We start from the raw sequence: 16,830 nt of genomic DNA on the forward strand, positions 1-16,830 counted from the left end.
CTTCTGCAAGGTTGTGAGCGTCCCTTCCCATGTGGGGAAGGCAGGACAGCTGATGGGGATGTCCCTTGGCGTCTGGGGAAGGCAGCAGCTCGATGGAAGCCAGGCCCTCTCCTCTCTTCCCGCTTGGGGCTCGGTGCAGAAGAGATGGCACCTCTTCAGGAGGGGCGGTGGAGGGGGGATGGGAAAAGAAGGGCCCACGCAACCCTTGACAGTCAACGAAAGAACTGTTTCTTGGTGGGAGATGTTGCAGGTGAGCCTGCGGGATGTCCGTAGAGTTTGTCTTCAGTTAAACAGGACTTTCCCCTTGTGAACCCGTGTTGGCTATGACCAGTGACTGCATTGTCTCTCAAGTGTTTGTCAGTAACTCCCAGAATGGCCTCCGTAATTTTACCTGGCACTGAAGCGAGACCGATAATTTGGGAACAAGAACTTCCTAGGGTTCCATGCCGTTGTGATGATGATTTTACTCCATTTCAAACGCTAGTATCAAGTTATTGCTGTTACAGCCTAAAAAGCCTGGAATGTAAGGCACCACCAAAGCACCAAGGTGGGCACGGAAGAGGAAGGTTTCCAAAAAGAGCCTCCTACTCCAAGACGGAGACCAGGAGGGGACACAGGAGTCCAGATGCAGTGCCAAATAAGAGAGGACAAAAGGGGTTTTAATCTTTTTTTGTTGTTTATTGTCCAGTCAGGAAGGTGCGGAGGCTGAGCCGCCGGTAGGGATCCGCCCGGGCGCTCCTGCGACGCTGTTGGCACGGTCTGATGCAAAGGAGCCTGGATGGTTGGGGTACTGCCAGGTGACCCCTGAGGCAGGTGGACCCACTGCCATGGATGGTTGTTATTGAGGTGGATCCACCTCCATGGGCTCCACGCTGTTGTCTGGTGGATTAACAGCTGTCGGCCCCACACTGTGCTGTGGTGGATCCACCTCCATGGGCTCCACCTTGCCTTTTGGCGAGCTGTCACGCCCGGTGCCCAAAATGTGCCTGAGTATGTAGGCACGCCAGCGCTCCAGGCTGTCGCCCTGCGTGGCCGCAGCCGCGCGCTGGCTGACGCGGGTGGCACGAGCGTGGGCGATGGCTCTCCTGGCACAAGCGGTGATGTTCCTCCTCCGCTGCTGTGCCATCCTCAGGCTCCTGGGAGGCGCCTTCCTGTTTGGCGGTTGCGGGAACCATCTCTGTCCTTTCCCGCGCAGAGGTGGGCAGCCACGCGCCTCGCTGCCCCGGCTGCTCCCTGGCAGGCAGACCCGCTTGGTCTGGATGGCATTCTGCGGTGGGCAGCCACCCGCCTCGCTGCCCTGGCTGCTCCCTGGCAAGCAGGCCTGCTTTCGCTTGACAGCGTTCCGTGGTGGGCAGGCACCCGCCTCGCTGCCCCGGCTGCTCCCTGGCTGGCAGACCCGCTTGGTCTGGATGGTCTTCCGCGGTGGGCAGCCACCCACCCCGCTGCCCTGGCTGGTCCCTGGCTGGCAGACCTGCTTTGGCTGGACGGCGTTCCCTGGCGGGCAGCTGCCCGCCTGGCTGCTCTGGGTGCTGCCTGGCAGGCAGACACGCTTGGGCCCAGCGGCATTCCCTGCTGGGTCTACAGCCATGCGCTGCATGCCCTCGATCAGAGAAGCGAGGCCACTTGTGCTTGTGGCAGGAGGTGCAATTTGGTTGTTCCTCCTCCTCCTCCTCCTCCGCTGCCTCCGCTTCCTCCTGGGAGGCGCATTGCTCCCTTGCGGCTGCAGGAAGCGGTTCTGTGGCGTCCCACTGCAAGGTGGGCAGCCATCCGCCTCGCTGCTCTGGCTCCTCTTCCTTCCAAGCATGCTTGGCGTCTGAGGGCCTTGAAGCTCGGCAAACTGTGGGCCAGCTGCAGGGGCCCCTCCTTTTATAGGCCCCGAGCAGCAGGCTGCCATTGTGATGTCGATTGTGAGCGCGGCTGAGGCGTGCTGCCCAATATGGCAGTTTTGGGTGTGGGGGCCCCGTGGCCTGAAAGATGCCCAAATGTGAATGAAGGAGGGTCGTCGTGAGGGCTGAGGGCCCCTTTCCAGGGGCTGGCTCCCGCCTGCCATCGTGCTTGCCCCAGAGGAAGGCTGCCCCTTGGGCACAGGGACCGCCCTCCACCTCCCCTCGTGAGCCCTGGGCTCCAGCCCCCTCCTCATCTTGTGCCCGGGGTCCCCTCGACGAGACGGTGGCAACAACATTCCAGGAAGGTCGGGGGTCCTCAGTGACCCCCACCGAGCTGGCGCCCTGCAAGTGGCACAGCCCCCCCCGTGCTCGACAGTGGCTGAGAGGGGCCAAAGCATCCGGACATCCCGCCGGCGGCATGAGAAAGGGAGGCCCAGCCGGGCTGCGCATGGTCTGCCAGCACTTTATAAAGCAGTTGTGGATTGCCAAGTGTGGTGTGAGCCCTTCTTTCCTTTGCCGTTGCCCGGCCCTGCCCCTGGAGCGTGGAGAGGTGCCATCATCTCTTCTGCGTAGAACCCCGGGGAGAGGGGAGGAGAGGGCCCGGCTTCCATCGAGCTGCTGTGCCAGCGCAACGCGAGGAGCCTGCCGGAGGCTGCCGAGGGAGGTCCTTGGGACCTGTAGGTGGGGGTGGGTTCAGTTTGAGGTGCACCCTTGCTCTGTTCACTAGTATGAAGGACAAAGCTGCTCGCTGCTTTTGCCTACCCATTCCGAGAAAGAGCTCTCCCGGAGCTTTCCGGCAGGCTTCCAGGAAGCAGCTCTTGCCCTTCTCAGGCATGTGCCAGAAGGTCAGTTGGAGGCACACGACGGACTAGGTGACATCTGGGAACACCCAGCACAGCTTCACCAAGGACAAGTTGTGGTGGCACCAACGTGAGCCTTGCTTTGAGGAGGTGGCTGTCCTAGTGGGACAAGGGGAGAGCAGTGCCTGCCATTTACTCTGCTTTTAGCAAGGCCCGTGACACAGGCTCCCACGGTCTCCCAATTCACAGACTCACAAAGGGGTAGGGGTTGGAAGGGACCTCTGGAGATCGTCTGGTCCAAACCCCCTGCTGGAGCAGGATCACCTAGAGCTTGTTGCACGGGATTGCGTCCAGGCGGGTTTGGAGTATCTCGAGAGAAAGAGACTCTGCAACGTCTCTGGGCAGCCTGTTCCAGTGCTCTGTCACCCTCAGAGGAAAGAAGTTTTTTCTCATGTTGAGATGGAACTTCCTGTTTTCCAGTTTGTGCCCGTTGCCCCTTGTCGTGTCACTCTGGTCACCACTGAGAAGAGTCTGGCCCCTTCCTCTCGACATCCACTCTTCAGGTATTTGTAGGCGTTGATGAGATCCCCTCCCAGTCTTCTCTTCGCCAGGCTAAACAGACCCAGCTCTCTCAGCCTTTCCTCGTACGAGAGATGCTCCAGTCCCCTAGTGGTCTTTGTAGCCCTCCGCTGGACTCTCTCCAGTAGTTCCTTGTCTTTCTTGAAGTGGGGAGCCCAGAGCTGGACACGATATTGCAGACGTGGCCTTAGCAGGGTAGAGTAGAGGGGGAGGATAACCTCCCTCGACCTGCTGGCCACGCTCTTCTTAATGTACCCCAGGATACCGTTGGCCTTCTTGGCCACAAGGGCACACTGCTGGCTCATGGAGAGCTTGTTGTCCAGCAGGACTCGCAGGTCCTTCTCCGCAGTGCTGCTTCCCAGCAGGTCAACCACTAACCTGTACCGGTGCCTGGGGCTGTTCTTCCCTAGGTGCGGGACCCTACGTTTGCCCTTATTGAATTTCACACGGTTCCTCTTTGCCCAGTTCTCTAGTCTGTCAAGGTCTCACTGATGGGTGAGGCGTGGACAGGAGAAGGGGACGACACGGTGGGAGGGCCAGTGCCTTGGGCTCAGCAGGACAAATCCCACCCGCGGGGCAGCTGCTAGTGGTTGTGTGCCCTCAGGTCAGCGGTGGGGCTGATGCTGGTGATGGTCTGAAGTAAGGGCTTGGGCGGCAGTGGGCCAGGCCGCCTTCTGCAAGGTTGTGAGCGTCCCTTCCCATGTGGGGAAGGCAGGACAGCTGATGGGGATGTCCCTTGGCGTCTGGGGAAGGCAGCAGCTCGATGGAAGCCAGGCCCTCTCCTCTCTTCCCGCTTGGGGCTCGGTGCAGAAGAGATGGCACCTCTTCAGGAGGGGCGGTGGAGGGGGGATGGGAAAAGAAGGGCCCACGCAACCCTTGACAGTCAACGAAAGAACTGTTTCTTGGTGGGAGATGTTGCAGGTGAGCCTGCGGGATGTCCGTAGAGTTTGTCTTCAGTTAAACAGGACTTTCCCCTTGTGAACCCGTGTTGGCTATGACTAGTGACTGCATTGTCTCTCAAGTGTTTGTCAGTAACTCCCAGAATGGCCTCCGTAATTTTACCTGGCACTGAAGCGAGACCGATAATTTGGGAACAAGAACTTCCTAGGGTTCCATGCCGTTGTGATGATGATTTTACTCCATTTCAAACGCTAGTATCAAGTTATTGCTGTTACAGCCTAAAAAGCCTGGAATGTAAGGCACCACCAAAGCACCAAGGTGGGCACGGAAGAGGAAAGTTTCCAAAAAGAGCCTCCTACTCCAAGACGGAGACCAGGAGGGGACACAGGAGTCCAGATGCAGTGCCAAATAAGAGAGGACAAAAGGGGTTTTAATCTTTTTTTGTTGTTTATTGTCCAGTCAGGAAGGTGCGGAGGCTGAGCCGCCGGTAGGGATCCGCCCGGGCGCTCCTGCGACGCTGTTGGCACGGTCTGATGCAAAGGAGCCTGGATGGTTGGGGTACTGCCAGGTGACCCCTGAGGCAGGTGGACCCACTGCCATGGATGGTTGTTATTGAGGTGGATCCACCTCCATGGGCTCCACGCTGTTGTCTGGTGGATTAACAGCTGTCGGCCCCACACTGTGCTGTGGTGGATCCACCTCCATGGGCTCCACCTTGCCTTTTGGCGAGCTGTCACGCCCGGTGCCCAAAATGTGCCTGAGTATGTAGGCACGCCAGCGCTCCAGGCTGTCGCCCTGCGTGGCCGCAGCCGCGCGCTGGCTGACGCGGGTGGCACGAGCGTGGGCGATGGCTCTCCTGGCACAAGCGGTGATGTTCCTCCTCCGCTGCTGTGCCATCCTCAGGCTCCTGGGAGGCGCCTTCCTGTTTGGCGGTTGCGGGAACCATCTCTGTCCTTTCCCGCGCAGAGGTGGGCAGCCACGCGCCTCGCTGCCCCGGCTGCTCCCTGGCAGGCAGACCCGCTTGGTCTGGATGGCATTCTGCGGTGGGCAGCCACCCGCCTCGCTGCCCTGGCTGCTCCCTGGCAAGCAGGCCTGCTTTCGCTTGACAGCGTTCCGTGGTGGGCAGGCACCCGCCTCGCTGCCCCGGCTGCTCCCTGGCTGGCAGACCCGCTTGGTCTGGATGGTCTTCCGCGGTGGGCAGCCACCCACCCCGCTGCCCTGGCTGGTCCCTGGCTGGCAGACCTGCTTTGGCTGGACGGCGTTCCCTGGCGGGCAGCTGCCCGCCTGGCTGCTCTGGGTGCTGCCTGGCAGGCAGACACGCTTGGGCCCAGCGGCATTCCCTGCTGGGTCTACAGCCATGCGCTGCATGCCCTCGATCAGAGAAGCGAGGCCACTTGTGCTTGTGGCAGGAGGTGCAATTTGGTTGTTCCTCCTCCTCCTCCTCCTCCGCTGCCTCCGCTTCCTCCTGGGAGGCGCATTGCTCCCTTGCGGCTGCAGGAAGCGGTTCTGTGGCGTCCCACTGCAAGGTGGGCAGCCATCCGCCTCGCTGCTCTGGCTCCTCTTCCTTCCAAGCATGCTTGGCGTCTGAGGGCCTTGAAGCTCGGCAAACTGTGGGCCAGCTGCAGGGGCCCCTCCTTTTATAGGCCCCGAGCAGCAGGCTGCCATTGTGATGTCGATTGTGAGCGCGGCTGAGGCGTGCTGCCCAATATGGCAGTTTTGGGTGTGGGGGCCCCGTGGCCTGAAAGATGCCCAAATGTGAATGAAGGAGGGTCGTCGTGAGGGCTGAGGGCCCCTTTCCAGGGGCTGGCTCCCGCCTGCCATCGTGCTTGCCCCAGAGGAAGGCTGCCCCTTGGGCACAGGGACCGCCCTCCACCTCCCCTCGTGAGCCCTGGGCTCCAGCCCCCTCCTCATCTTGTGCCTGGGGTCCCCTCGACGAGACGGTGGCAACAACATTCCAGGAAGGTCGGGGGTCCTCAGTGACCCCCACCGAGCTGGCGCCCTGCAAGTGGCACAGCCCCCCCCGTGCTCGACAGTGGCTGAGAGGGGCCAAAGCATCCGGACATCCCGCCGGCGGCATGAGAAAGGGAGGCCCAGCCGGGCTGCGCATGGTCTGCCAGCACTTTATAAAGCAGCTGTGGATTGCCAAGTGTGGTGTGAGCCCTTCTTTCCTTTGCCGTTGCCCGGCCCTGCCCCTGGAGCGTGGAGAGGTGCCATCATCTCTTCTGCGTAGAACCCCGGGGAGAGGGGAGGAGAGGGCCCGGCTTCCATCGAGCTGCTGTGCCAGCGCAACGCGAGGAGCCTGCCGGAGGCTGCCGAGGGAGGTCCTTGGGACCTGTAGGTGGGGGTGGGTTCAGTTTGAGGTGCACCCTTGCTCTGTTCACTAGTATGAAGGACAAAGCTGCTCACCGCTTTTGCCTACCCATTCTGAGAAAGAGCTCTCCCGGAGCTTTCCGGCAGGCTTCCAGGAAGCAGCTCTTGCCCTTCTCAGGCATGTGCCAGAAGGTCAGTTGGAGGCACACGACGGACTAGGTGACATCTGGGAACACCCAGCACAGCTTCACCAAGGACAAGTTGTGGTGGCACCAACGTGAGCCTTGCTTTGAGGAGGTGGCTGTCCTAGTGGGACAAGGGGAGAGCAGTGCCTGCCATTTACTCTGCTTTTAGCAAGGCCCGTGACACAGGCTCCCACGGTCTCCCAATTCACAGACTCACAAAGGGGTAGGGGTTGGAAGGGACCTCTGGAGATCGTCTGGTCCAAACCCCCTGCTGGAGCAGGATCACCTAGAGCTTGTTGCACGGGATTGCGTCCAGGCGGGTTTGGAGTATCTCGAGAGAAAGAGACTCTGCAACGTCTCTGGGCAGCCTGTTCCAGTGCTCTGTCACCCTCAGAGGAAAGAAGTTTTTTCTCATGTTGAGATGGAACTTCCTGTTTTCCAGTTTGTGCCCGTTGCCCCTTGTCGTGTCACTCTGGTCACCACTGAGAAGAGTCTGGCCCCTTCCTCTCGACATCCACTCTTCAGGTATTTGTAGGCGTTGATGAGATCCCCTCCCAGTCTTCTCTTCGCCAGGCTAAACAGACCCAGCTCTCTCAGCCTTTCCTCGTACGAGAGATGCTCCAGTCCCCTAGTGGTCTTTGTAGCCCTCCGCTGGACTCTCTCCAGTAGTTCCTTGTCTTTCTTGAAGTGGGGAGCCCAGAGCTGGACACGATATTGCAGACGTGGCCTTAGCAGGGTAGAGTAGAGGGGGAGGATAACCTCCCTCGACCTGCTGGCCACGCTCTTCTTAATGTACCCCAGGATACCGTTGGCCTTCTTGGCCACAAGGGCACACTGCTGGCTCATGGAGAGCTTGTTGTCCAGCAGGACTCGCAGGTCCTTCTCCGCAGTGCTGCTTCCCAGCAGGTCAACCGCTAACCTGTACCGGTGCCTGGGGCTGTTCTTCCCTAGGTGCGGGACCCTACGTTTGCCCTTATTGAATTTCACACGGTTCCTCTTTGCCCAGTTCTCTAGTCTGTCAAGGTCTCGCTGATGGGTGAGGCGTGGACAGGAGAAGGGGACGACACGGTGGGAGGGCCAGTGCCTTGGGCTCAGCAGGACAAATCCCACCCGCGGGGCAGCTGCTAGTGGTTGTGTGCCCTCAGGTCAGCGGTGGGGCTGATGCTGGTGATGGTCTGAAGTAAGGGCTTGGGCGGCAGTGGGCCAGGCCGCCTTCTGCAAGGTTGTGAGCGTCCCTTCCCATGTGGGGAAGGCAGGACAGCTGATGGGGATGTCCCTTGGCGTCTGGGGAAGGCAGCAGCTCGATGGAAGCCAGGCCCTCTCCTCTCTTCCCGCTTGGGGCTCGGTGCAGAAGAGATGGCACCTCTTCAGGAGGGGCGGTGGAGGGGGGATGGGAAAAGAAGGGCCCACGCAACCCTTGACAGTCAACGAAAGAACTGTTTCTTGGTGGGAGATGTTGCAGGTGAGCCTGCGGGATGTCCGTAGAGTTTGTCTTCAGTTAAACAGGACTTTCCCCTTGTGAACCCGTGTTGGCTATGACCAGTGACTGCATTGTCTCTCAAGTGTTTGTCAGTAACTCCCAGAATGGCCTCCGTAATTTTACCTGGCACTGAAGCGAGACCGATAATTTGGGAACAAGAACTTCCTAGGGTTCCATGCCGTTGTGATGATGATTTTACTCCATTTCAAACGCTAGTATCAAGTTATTGCTGTTACAGCCTAAAAAGCCTGGAATGTAAGGCACCACCAAAGCACCAAGGTGGGCACGGAAGAGGAAAGTTTCCAAAAAGAGCCTCCTACTCCAAGACGGAGACCAGGAGGGGACACAGGAGTCCAGATGCAGTGCCAAATAAGAGAGGACAAAAGGGGTTTTAATCTTTTTTTGTTGTTTATTGTCCAGTCAGGAAGGTGCGGAGGCTGAGCCGCCGGTAGGGATCCGCCCGGGCGCTCCTGCGACGCTGTTGGCACGGTCTGATGCAAAGGAGCCTGGATGGTTGGGGTACTGCCAGGTGACCCCTGAGGCAGGTGGACCCACTGCCATGGATGGTTGTTATTGAGGTGGATCCACCTCCATGGGCTCCACGCTGTTGTCTGGTGGATTAACAGCTGTCGGCCCCACACTGTGCTGTGGTGGATCCACCTCCATGGGCTCCACCTTGCCTTTTGGCGAGCTGTCACGCCCGGTGCCCAAAATGTGCCTGAGTATGTAGGCACGCCAGCGCTCCAGGCTGTCGCCCTGCGTGGCCGCAGCCGCGCGCTGGCTGACGCGGGTGGCACGAGCGTGGGCGATGGCTCTCCTGGCACAAGCGGTGATGTTCCTCCTCCGCTGCTGTGCCATCCTCAGGCTCCTGGGAGGCGCCTTCCTGTTTGGCGGTTGCGGGAACCATCTCTGTCCTTTCCCGCGCAGAGGTGGGCAGCCACGCGCCTCGCTGCCCCGGCTGCTCCCTGGCAGGCAGACCCGCTTGGTCTGGATGGCATTCTGCGGTGGGCAGCCACCCGCCTCGCTGCCCTGGCTGCTCCCTGGCAAGCAGGCCTGCTTTCGCTTGACAGCGTTCCGTGGTGGGCAGGCACCCGCCTCGCTGCCCCGGCTGCTCCCTGGCTGGCAGACCCGCTTGGTCTGGATGGTCTTCCGCGGTGGGCAGCCACCCACCCCGCTGCCCTGGCTGGTCCCTGGCTGGCAGACCTGCTTTGGCTGGACGGCGTTCCCTGGCGGGCAGCTGCCCGCCTGGCTGCTCTGGGTGCTGCCTGGCAGGCAGACACGCTTGGGCCCAGCGGCATTCCCTGCTGGGTCTACAGCCATGCGCTGCATGCCCTCGATCAGAGAAGCGAGGCCACTTGTGCTTGTGGCAGGAGGTGCAATTTGGTTGTTCCTCCTCCTCCTCCTCCTCCGCTGCCTCCGCTTCCTCCTGGGAGGCGCATTGCTCCCTTGCGGCTGCAGGAAGCGGTTCTGTGGCGTCCCACTGCAAGGTGGGCAGCCATCCGCCTCGCTGCTCTGGCTCCTCTTCCTTCCAAGCATGCTTGGCGTCTGAGGGCCTTGAAGCTCGGCAAACTGTGGGCCAGCTGCAGGGGCCCCTCCTTTTATAGGCCCCGAGCAGCAGGCTGCCATTGTGATGTCGATTGTGAGCGCGGCTGAGGCGTGCTGCCCAATATGGCAGTTTTGGGTGTGGGGGCCCTGTGGCCTGAAAGATGCCCAAATGTGAATGAAGGAGGGTCGTCGTGAGGGCTGAGGGCCCCTTTCCAGGGGCTGGCTCCCGCCTGCCATCGTGCTTGCCCCAGAGGAAGGCTGCCCCTTGGGCACAGGGACCGCCCTCCACCTCCCCTCGTGAGCCCTGGGCTCCAGCCCCCTCCTCATCTTGTGCCCGGGGTCCCCTCGACGAGACGGTGGCAACAACATTCCAGGAAGGTCGGGGGTCCTCAGTGACCCCCACCGAGCTGGCGCCCTGCAAGTGGCACAGCCCCCCCCGTGCTCGACAGTGGCTGAGAGGGGCCAAAGCATCCGGACATCCCGCCGGCGGCATGAGAAAGGGAGGCCCAGCCGGGCTGCGCATGGTCTGCCAGCACTTTATAAAGCAGCTGTGGATTGCCAAGTGTGGTGTGAGCCCTTCTTTCCTTTGCCGTTGCCCGGCCCTGCCCCTGGAGCGTGGAGAGGTGCCATCATCTCTTCTGCGTAGAACCCCGGGGAGAGGGGAGGAGAGGGCCCGGCTTCCATCGAGCTGCTGTGCCAGCGCAACGCGAGGAGCCTGCCGGAGGCTGCCGAGGGAGGTCCTTGGGACCTGTAGGTGGGGGTGGGTTCAGTTTGAGGTGCACCCTTGCTCTGTTCACTAGTATGAAGGACAAAGCTGCTCACTGCTTTTGCCTACCCATTCCGAGAAAGAGCTCTCCCGGAGCTTTCCGGCAGGCTTCCAGGAAGCAGCTCTTGCCCTTCTCAGGCATGTGCCAGAAGGTCAGTTGGAGGCACACGACGGACTAGGTGACATCTGGGAACACCCAGCACAGCTTCACCAAGGACAAGTTGTGGTGGCACCAACGTGAGCCTTGCTTTGAGGAGGTGGCTGTCCTAGTGGGACAAGGGGAGAGCAGTGCCTGCCATTTACTCTGCTTTTAGCAAGGCCCGTGACACAGGCTCCCACGGTCTCCCAATTCACAGACTCACAAAGGGGTAGGGGTTGGAAGGGACCTCTGGAGATCGTCTGGTCCAAACCCCCTGCTGGAGCAGGATCACCTAGAGGTTGTTGCACGGGATTGCGTCCAGGCGGGTTTGGAGTATCTCGAGAGAAAGAGACTCTGCAACGTCTCTGGGCAGCCTGTTCCAGTGCTCTGTCACCCTCAGAGGAAAGAAGTTTTTTCTCATGTTGAGATGGAACTTCCTGTTTTCCAGTTTGTGCCCGTTGCCCCTTGTCGTGTCACTCTGGTCACCACTGAGAAGAGTCTGGCCCCTTCCTCTCGACATCCACTCTTCAGGTATTTGTAGGCGTTGATGAGATCCCCTCCCAGTCTTCTCTTCGCCAGGCTAAACAGACCCAGCTCTCTCAGCCTTTCTTCGTACGAGAGATGCTCCAGTCCCCTAGTGGTCTTTGTAGCCCTCCGCTGGACTCTCCCCAGTAGTTCCTTGTCTTTCTTGAAGTGGGGAGCCCAGAGCTGGACACGATATTGCAGACGTGGCCTTAGCAGGGTAGAGTAGAGGGGGAGGATAACCTCCCTCGACCTGCTGGCCACGCTCTTCTTAATGTACCCCAGGATACCGTTGGCCTTCTTGGCCACAAGGGCACACTGCTGGCTCATGGAGAGCTTGTTGTCCAGCAGGACTCGCAGGTCCTTCTCCGCAGTGCTGCTTCCCAGCAGGTCAACCGCTAACCTGTACCGGTGCCTGGGGCTGTTCTTCCCTAGGTGCGGGACCCTACGTTTGCCCTTATTGAATTTCACACGGTTCCTCTTTGCCCAGTTCTCTAGTCTGTCAAGGTCTCGCTGATGGGTGAGGCGTGGACAGGAGAAGGGGACGACACGGTGGGAGGGCCAGTGCCTTGGGCTCAGCAGGACAAATCCCACCCGCGGGGCAGCTGCTAGTGGTTGTGTGCCCTCAGGTCAGCGGTGGGGCTGATGCTGGTGATGGTCTGAAGTAAGGGCTTGGGCGGCAGTGGGCCAGGCCGCCTTCTGCAAGGTTGTGAGCGTCCCTTCCCATGTGGGGAAGGCAGGACAGCTGATGGGGATGTCCCTTGGCGTCTGGGGAAGGCAGCAGCTCGATGGAAGCCAGGCCCTCTCCTCTCTTCCCGCTTGGGGCTCGGTGCAGAAGAGATGGCACCTCTTCAGGAGGGGCAGTGGAGGGGGGATGGGAAAAGAAGGGCCCACGCAACCCTTGACAGTCAACGAAAGAACTGTTTCTTGGTGGGAGATGTTGCAGGTGAGCCTGCGGGATGTCCGTAGAGTTTGTCTTCAGTTAAACAGGACTTTCCCCTTGTGAACCCGTGTTGGCTATGACCAGTGACTGCATTGTCTCTCAAGTGTTTGTCAGTAACTCCCAGAATGGCCTCCGTAATTTTACCTGGCACTGAAGCGAGACCGATAATTTGGGAACAAGAACTTCCTAGGGTTCCATGCCGTTGTGATGATGATTTTACTCCATTTCAAACGCTAGTATCAAGTTATTGCTGTTACAGCCTAAAAAGCCTGGAATGTAAGGCACCACCAAAGCACCAAGGTGGGCACGGAAGAGGAAAGTTTCCAAAAAGAGCCTCCTACTCCAAGACGGAGACCAGGAGGGGACACAGGAGTCCAGATGCAGTGCCAAATAAGAGAGGACAAAAGGGGTTTTAATCTTTTTTTGTTGTTTATTGTCCAGTCAGGAAGGTGCGGAGGCTGAGCCGCCGGTAGGGATCCGCCCGGGCGCTCCTGCGACGCTGTTGGCACGGTCTGATGCAAAGGAGCCTGGATGGTTGGGGTACTGCCAGGTGACCCCTGAGGCAGGTGGACCCACTGCCATGGATGGTTGTTATTGAGGTGGATCCACCTCCATGGGCTCCACGCTGTTGTCTGGTGGATTAACAGCTGTCGGCCCCACACTGTGCTGTGGTGGATCCACCTCCATGGGCTCCACCTTGCCTTTTGGCGAGCTGTCACGCCCGGTGCCCAAAATGTGCCTGAGTATGTAGGCACGCCAGCGCTCCAGGCTGTCGCCCTGCGTGGCCGCAGCCGCGCGCTGGCTGACGCGGGTGGCACGAGCGTGGGCGATGGCTCTCCTGGCACAAGCGGTGATGTTCCTCCTCCGCTGCTGTGCCATCCTCAGGCTCCTGGGAGGCGCCTTCCTGTTTGGCGGTTGCGGGAACCATCTCTGTCCTTTCCCGCGCAGAGGTGGGCAGCCACGCGCCTCGCTGCCCCGGCTGCTCCCTGGCAGGCAGACCCGCTTGGTCTGGATGGCATTCTGCGGTGGGCAGCCACCCGCCTCGCTGCCCTGGCTGCTCCCTGGCAAGCAGGCCTGCTTTCGCTTGACAGCGTTCCGTGGTGGGCAGGCACCCGCCTCGCTGCCCCGGCTGCTCCCTGGCTGGCAGACCCGCTTGGTCTGGATGGTCTTCCGCGGTGGGCAGCCACCCACCCCGCTGCCCTGGCTGGTCCCTGGCTGGCAGACCTGCTTTGGCTGGACGGCGTTCCCTGGCGGGCAGCTGCCCGCCTGGCTGCTCTGGGTGCTGCCTGGCAGGCAGACACGCTTGGGCCCAGCGGCATTCCCTGCTGGGTCTACAGCCATGCGCTGCATGCCCTCGATCAGAGAAGCGAGGCCACTTGTGCTTGTGGCAGGAGGTGCAATTTGGTTGTTCCTCCTCCTCCTCCTCCTCCGCTGCCTCCGCTTCCTCCTGGGAGGCGCATTGCTCCCTTGCGGCTGCAGGAAGCGGTTCTGTGGCGTCCCACTGCAAGGTGGGCAGCCATCCGCCTCGCTGCTCTGGCTCCTCTTCCTTCCAAGCATGCTTGGCGTCTGAGGGCCTTGAAGCTCGGCAAACTGTGGGCCAGCTGCAGGGGCCCCTCCTTTTATAGGCCCCGAGCAGCAGGCTGCCATTGTGATGTCGATTGTGAGCGCGGCTGAGGCGTGCTGCCCAATATGGCAGTTTTGGGTGTGGGGGCCCCGTGGCCTGAAAGATGCCCAAATGTGAATGAAGGAGGGTCGTCGTGAGGGCTGAGGGCCCCTTTCCAGGGGCTGGCTCCCGCCTGCCATCGTGCTTGCCCCAGAGGAAGGCTGCCCCTTGGGCACAGGGACCGCCCTCCACCTCCCCTCGTGAGCCCTGGGCTCCAGCCCCCTCCTCATCTTGTGCCCGGGGTCCCCTCGACGAGACGGTGGCAACAACATTCCAGGAAGGTCGGGGGTCCTCAGTGACCCCCACCGAGCTGGCGCCCTGCAAGTGGCACAGCCCCCCCCGTGCTCGACAGTGGCTGAGAGGGGCCAAAGCATCCGGACATCCCGCCGGCGGCATGAGAAAGGGAGGCCCAGCCGGGCTGCGCATGGTCTGCCAGCACTTTATAAAGCAGTTGTGGATTGCCAAGTGTGGTGTGAGCCCTTCTTTCCTTTGCCGTTGCCCGGCCCTGCCCCTGGAGCGTGGAGAGGTGCCATCATCTCTTCTGCGTAGAACCCCGGGGAGAGGGGAGGAGAGGGCCCGGCTTCCATCGAGCTGCTGTGCCAGCGCAACGCGTGGAGCCTGCCGGAGGCTGCCGAGGGAGGTCCTTGGGACCTGTAGGTGGGGGTGGGTTCAGTTTGAGGTGCACCCTTGCTCTGTTCACTAGTATGAAGGACAAAGCTGCTCACCGCTTTTGCCTACCCATTCTGAGAAAGAGCTCTCCCGGAGCTTTCCGGCAGGCTTCCAGGAAGCAGCTCTTGCCCTTCTCAGGCATGTGCCAGAAGGTCAGTTGGAGGCACACGACGGACTAGGTGACATCTGGGAACACCCAGCACAGCTTCACCAAGGACAAGTTGTGGTGGCACCAACGTGAGCCTTGCTTTGAGGAGGTGGCTGTCCTAGTGGGACAAGGGGAGAGCAGTGCCTGCCATTTACTCTGCTTTTAGCAAGGCCCGTGACACAGGCTCCCACGGTCTCCCAATTCACAGACTCACAAAGGGGTAGGGGTTGGAAGGGACCTCTGGAGATCGTCTGGTCCAAACCCCCTGCTGGAGCAGGATCACCTAGAGGTTGTTGCACGGGATTGCGTCCAGGCGGGTTTGGAGTATCTCGAGAGAAAGAGACTCTGCAACGTCTCTGGGCAGCCTGTTCCAGTGCTCTGTCACCCTCAGAGGAAAGAAGTTTTTTCTCATGTTGAGATGGAACTTCCTGTTTTCCAGTTTGTGCCCGTTGCCCCTTGTCGTGTCACTCTGGTCACCACTGAGAAGAGTCTGGCCCCTTCCTCTCGACATCCACTCTTCAGGTATTTGTAGGCGTTGATGAGATCCCCTCCCAGTCTTCTCTTCGCCAGGCTAAACAGACCCAGCTCTCTCAGCCTTTCCTCGTACGAGAGATGCTCCAGTCCCCTAGTGGTCTTTGTAGCCCTCCGCTGGACTCTCTCCAGTAGTTCCTTGTCTTTCTTGAAGTGGGGAGCCCAGAGCTGGACACGATATTGCAGACGTGGCCTTAGCAGGGTAGAGTAGAGGGGGAGGATAACCTCCCTCGACCTGCTGGCCACGCTCTTCTTAATGTACCCCAGGATACCGTTGGCCTTCTTGGCCACAAGGGCACACTGCTGGCTCATGGAGAGCTTGTTGTCCAGCAGGACTCGCAGGTCCTTCTCCGCAGTGCTGCTTCCCAGCAGGTCAACCGCTAACCTGTACCGGTGCCTGGGGCTGTTCTTCCCTAGGTGCGGGACCCTACGTTTGCCCTTATTGAATTTCACACGGTTCCTCTTTGCCCAGTTCTCTAGTCTGTCAAGGTCTCGCTGATGGGTGAGGCGTGGACAGGAGAAGGGGACGACACGGTGGGAGGGCCAGTGCCTTGGGCTCAGCAGGACAAATCCCACCCGCGGGGCAGCTGCTAGTGGTTGTGTGCCCTCAGGTCAGCGGTGGGGCTGATGCTGGTGATGGTCTGAAGTAAGGGCTTGGGCGGCAGTGGGCCAGGCCGCCTTCTGCAAGGTTGTGAGCGTCCCTTCCCATGTGGGGAAGGCAGGACAGCTGATGGGGATGTCCCTTGGCGTCTGGGGAAGGCAGCAGCTCGATGGAAGCCAGGCCCTCTCCTCTCTTCCCGCTTGGGGCTCGGTGCAGAAGAGATGGCACCTCTTCAGGAGGGGCGGTGGAGGGGGGATGGGAAAAGAAGGGCCCACGCAACCCTTGACAGTCAACGAAAGAACTGTTTCTTGGTGGGAGATGTTGCAGGTGAGCCTGCGGGATGTCCGTAGAGTTTGTCTTCAGTTAAACAGGACTTTCCCCTTGTGAACCCGTGTTGGCTATGACCAGTGACTGCATTGTCTCTCAAGTGTTTGTCAGTAACTCCCAGAATGGCCTCCGTAATTTTACCTGGCACTGAAGCGAGACCGATAATTTGGGAACAAGAACTTCCTAGGGTTCCATGCCGTTGTGATGATGATTTTACTCCATTTCAAACGCTAGTATCAAGTTATTGCTGTTACAGCCTAAAAAGCCTGGAATGTAAGGCACCACCAAAGCACCAAGGTGGGCACGGAAGAGGAAAGTTTCCAAAAAGAGCCTCCTACTCCAAGACGGAGACCAGGAGGGGACACAGGAGTCCAGATGCAGTGCCAAATAAGAGAGGACAAAAGGGGTTTTAATCTTTTTTTGTTGTTTATTGTCCAGTCAGGAAGGTGCGGAGGCTGAGCCGCCGGTAGGGATCCGCCCGGGCGCTCCTGCGACGCTGTTGGCACGGTCTGATGCAAAGGAGCCTGGATGGTTGGGGTACTGCCAGGTGACCCCTGAGGCAGGTGGACCCACTGCCATGGATGGTTGTTATTGAGGTGGATCCACCTCCATGGGCTCCACGCTGTTGTCTGGTGGATTAACAGCTGTCGGCCCCACACTGTGCTGTGGTGGATCCACCTCCATGGGCTCCACCTTGCCTTTTGGCGAGCTGTCACGCCCGGTGCCCAAAATGTGCCTGAGTATGTAGGCACGCCAGCGCTCCAGGCTGTCGCCCTGCGTGGCCGCAGCCGCGCGCTGGCTGACGCGGGTGGCACGAGCGTGGGCGATGGCTCTCC

Source organism: Grus americana, chromosome 2 (assembly GCF_028858705.1).
Source record: "Grus americana isolate bGruAme1 chromosome 2, bGruAme1.mat, whole genome shotgun sequence".
NCBI lineage: Eukaryota > Metazoa > Chordata > Aves > Gruiformes > Gruidae > Grus > Grus americana.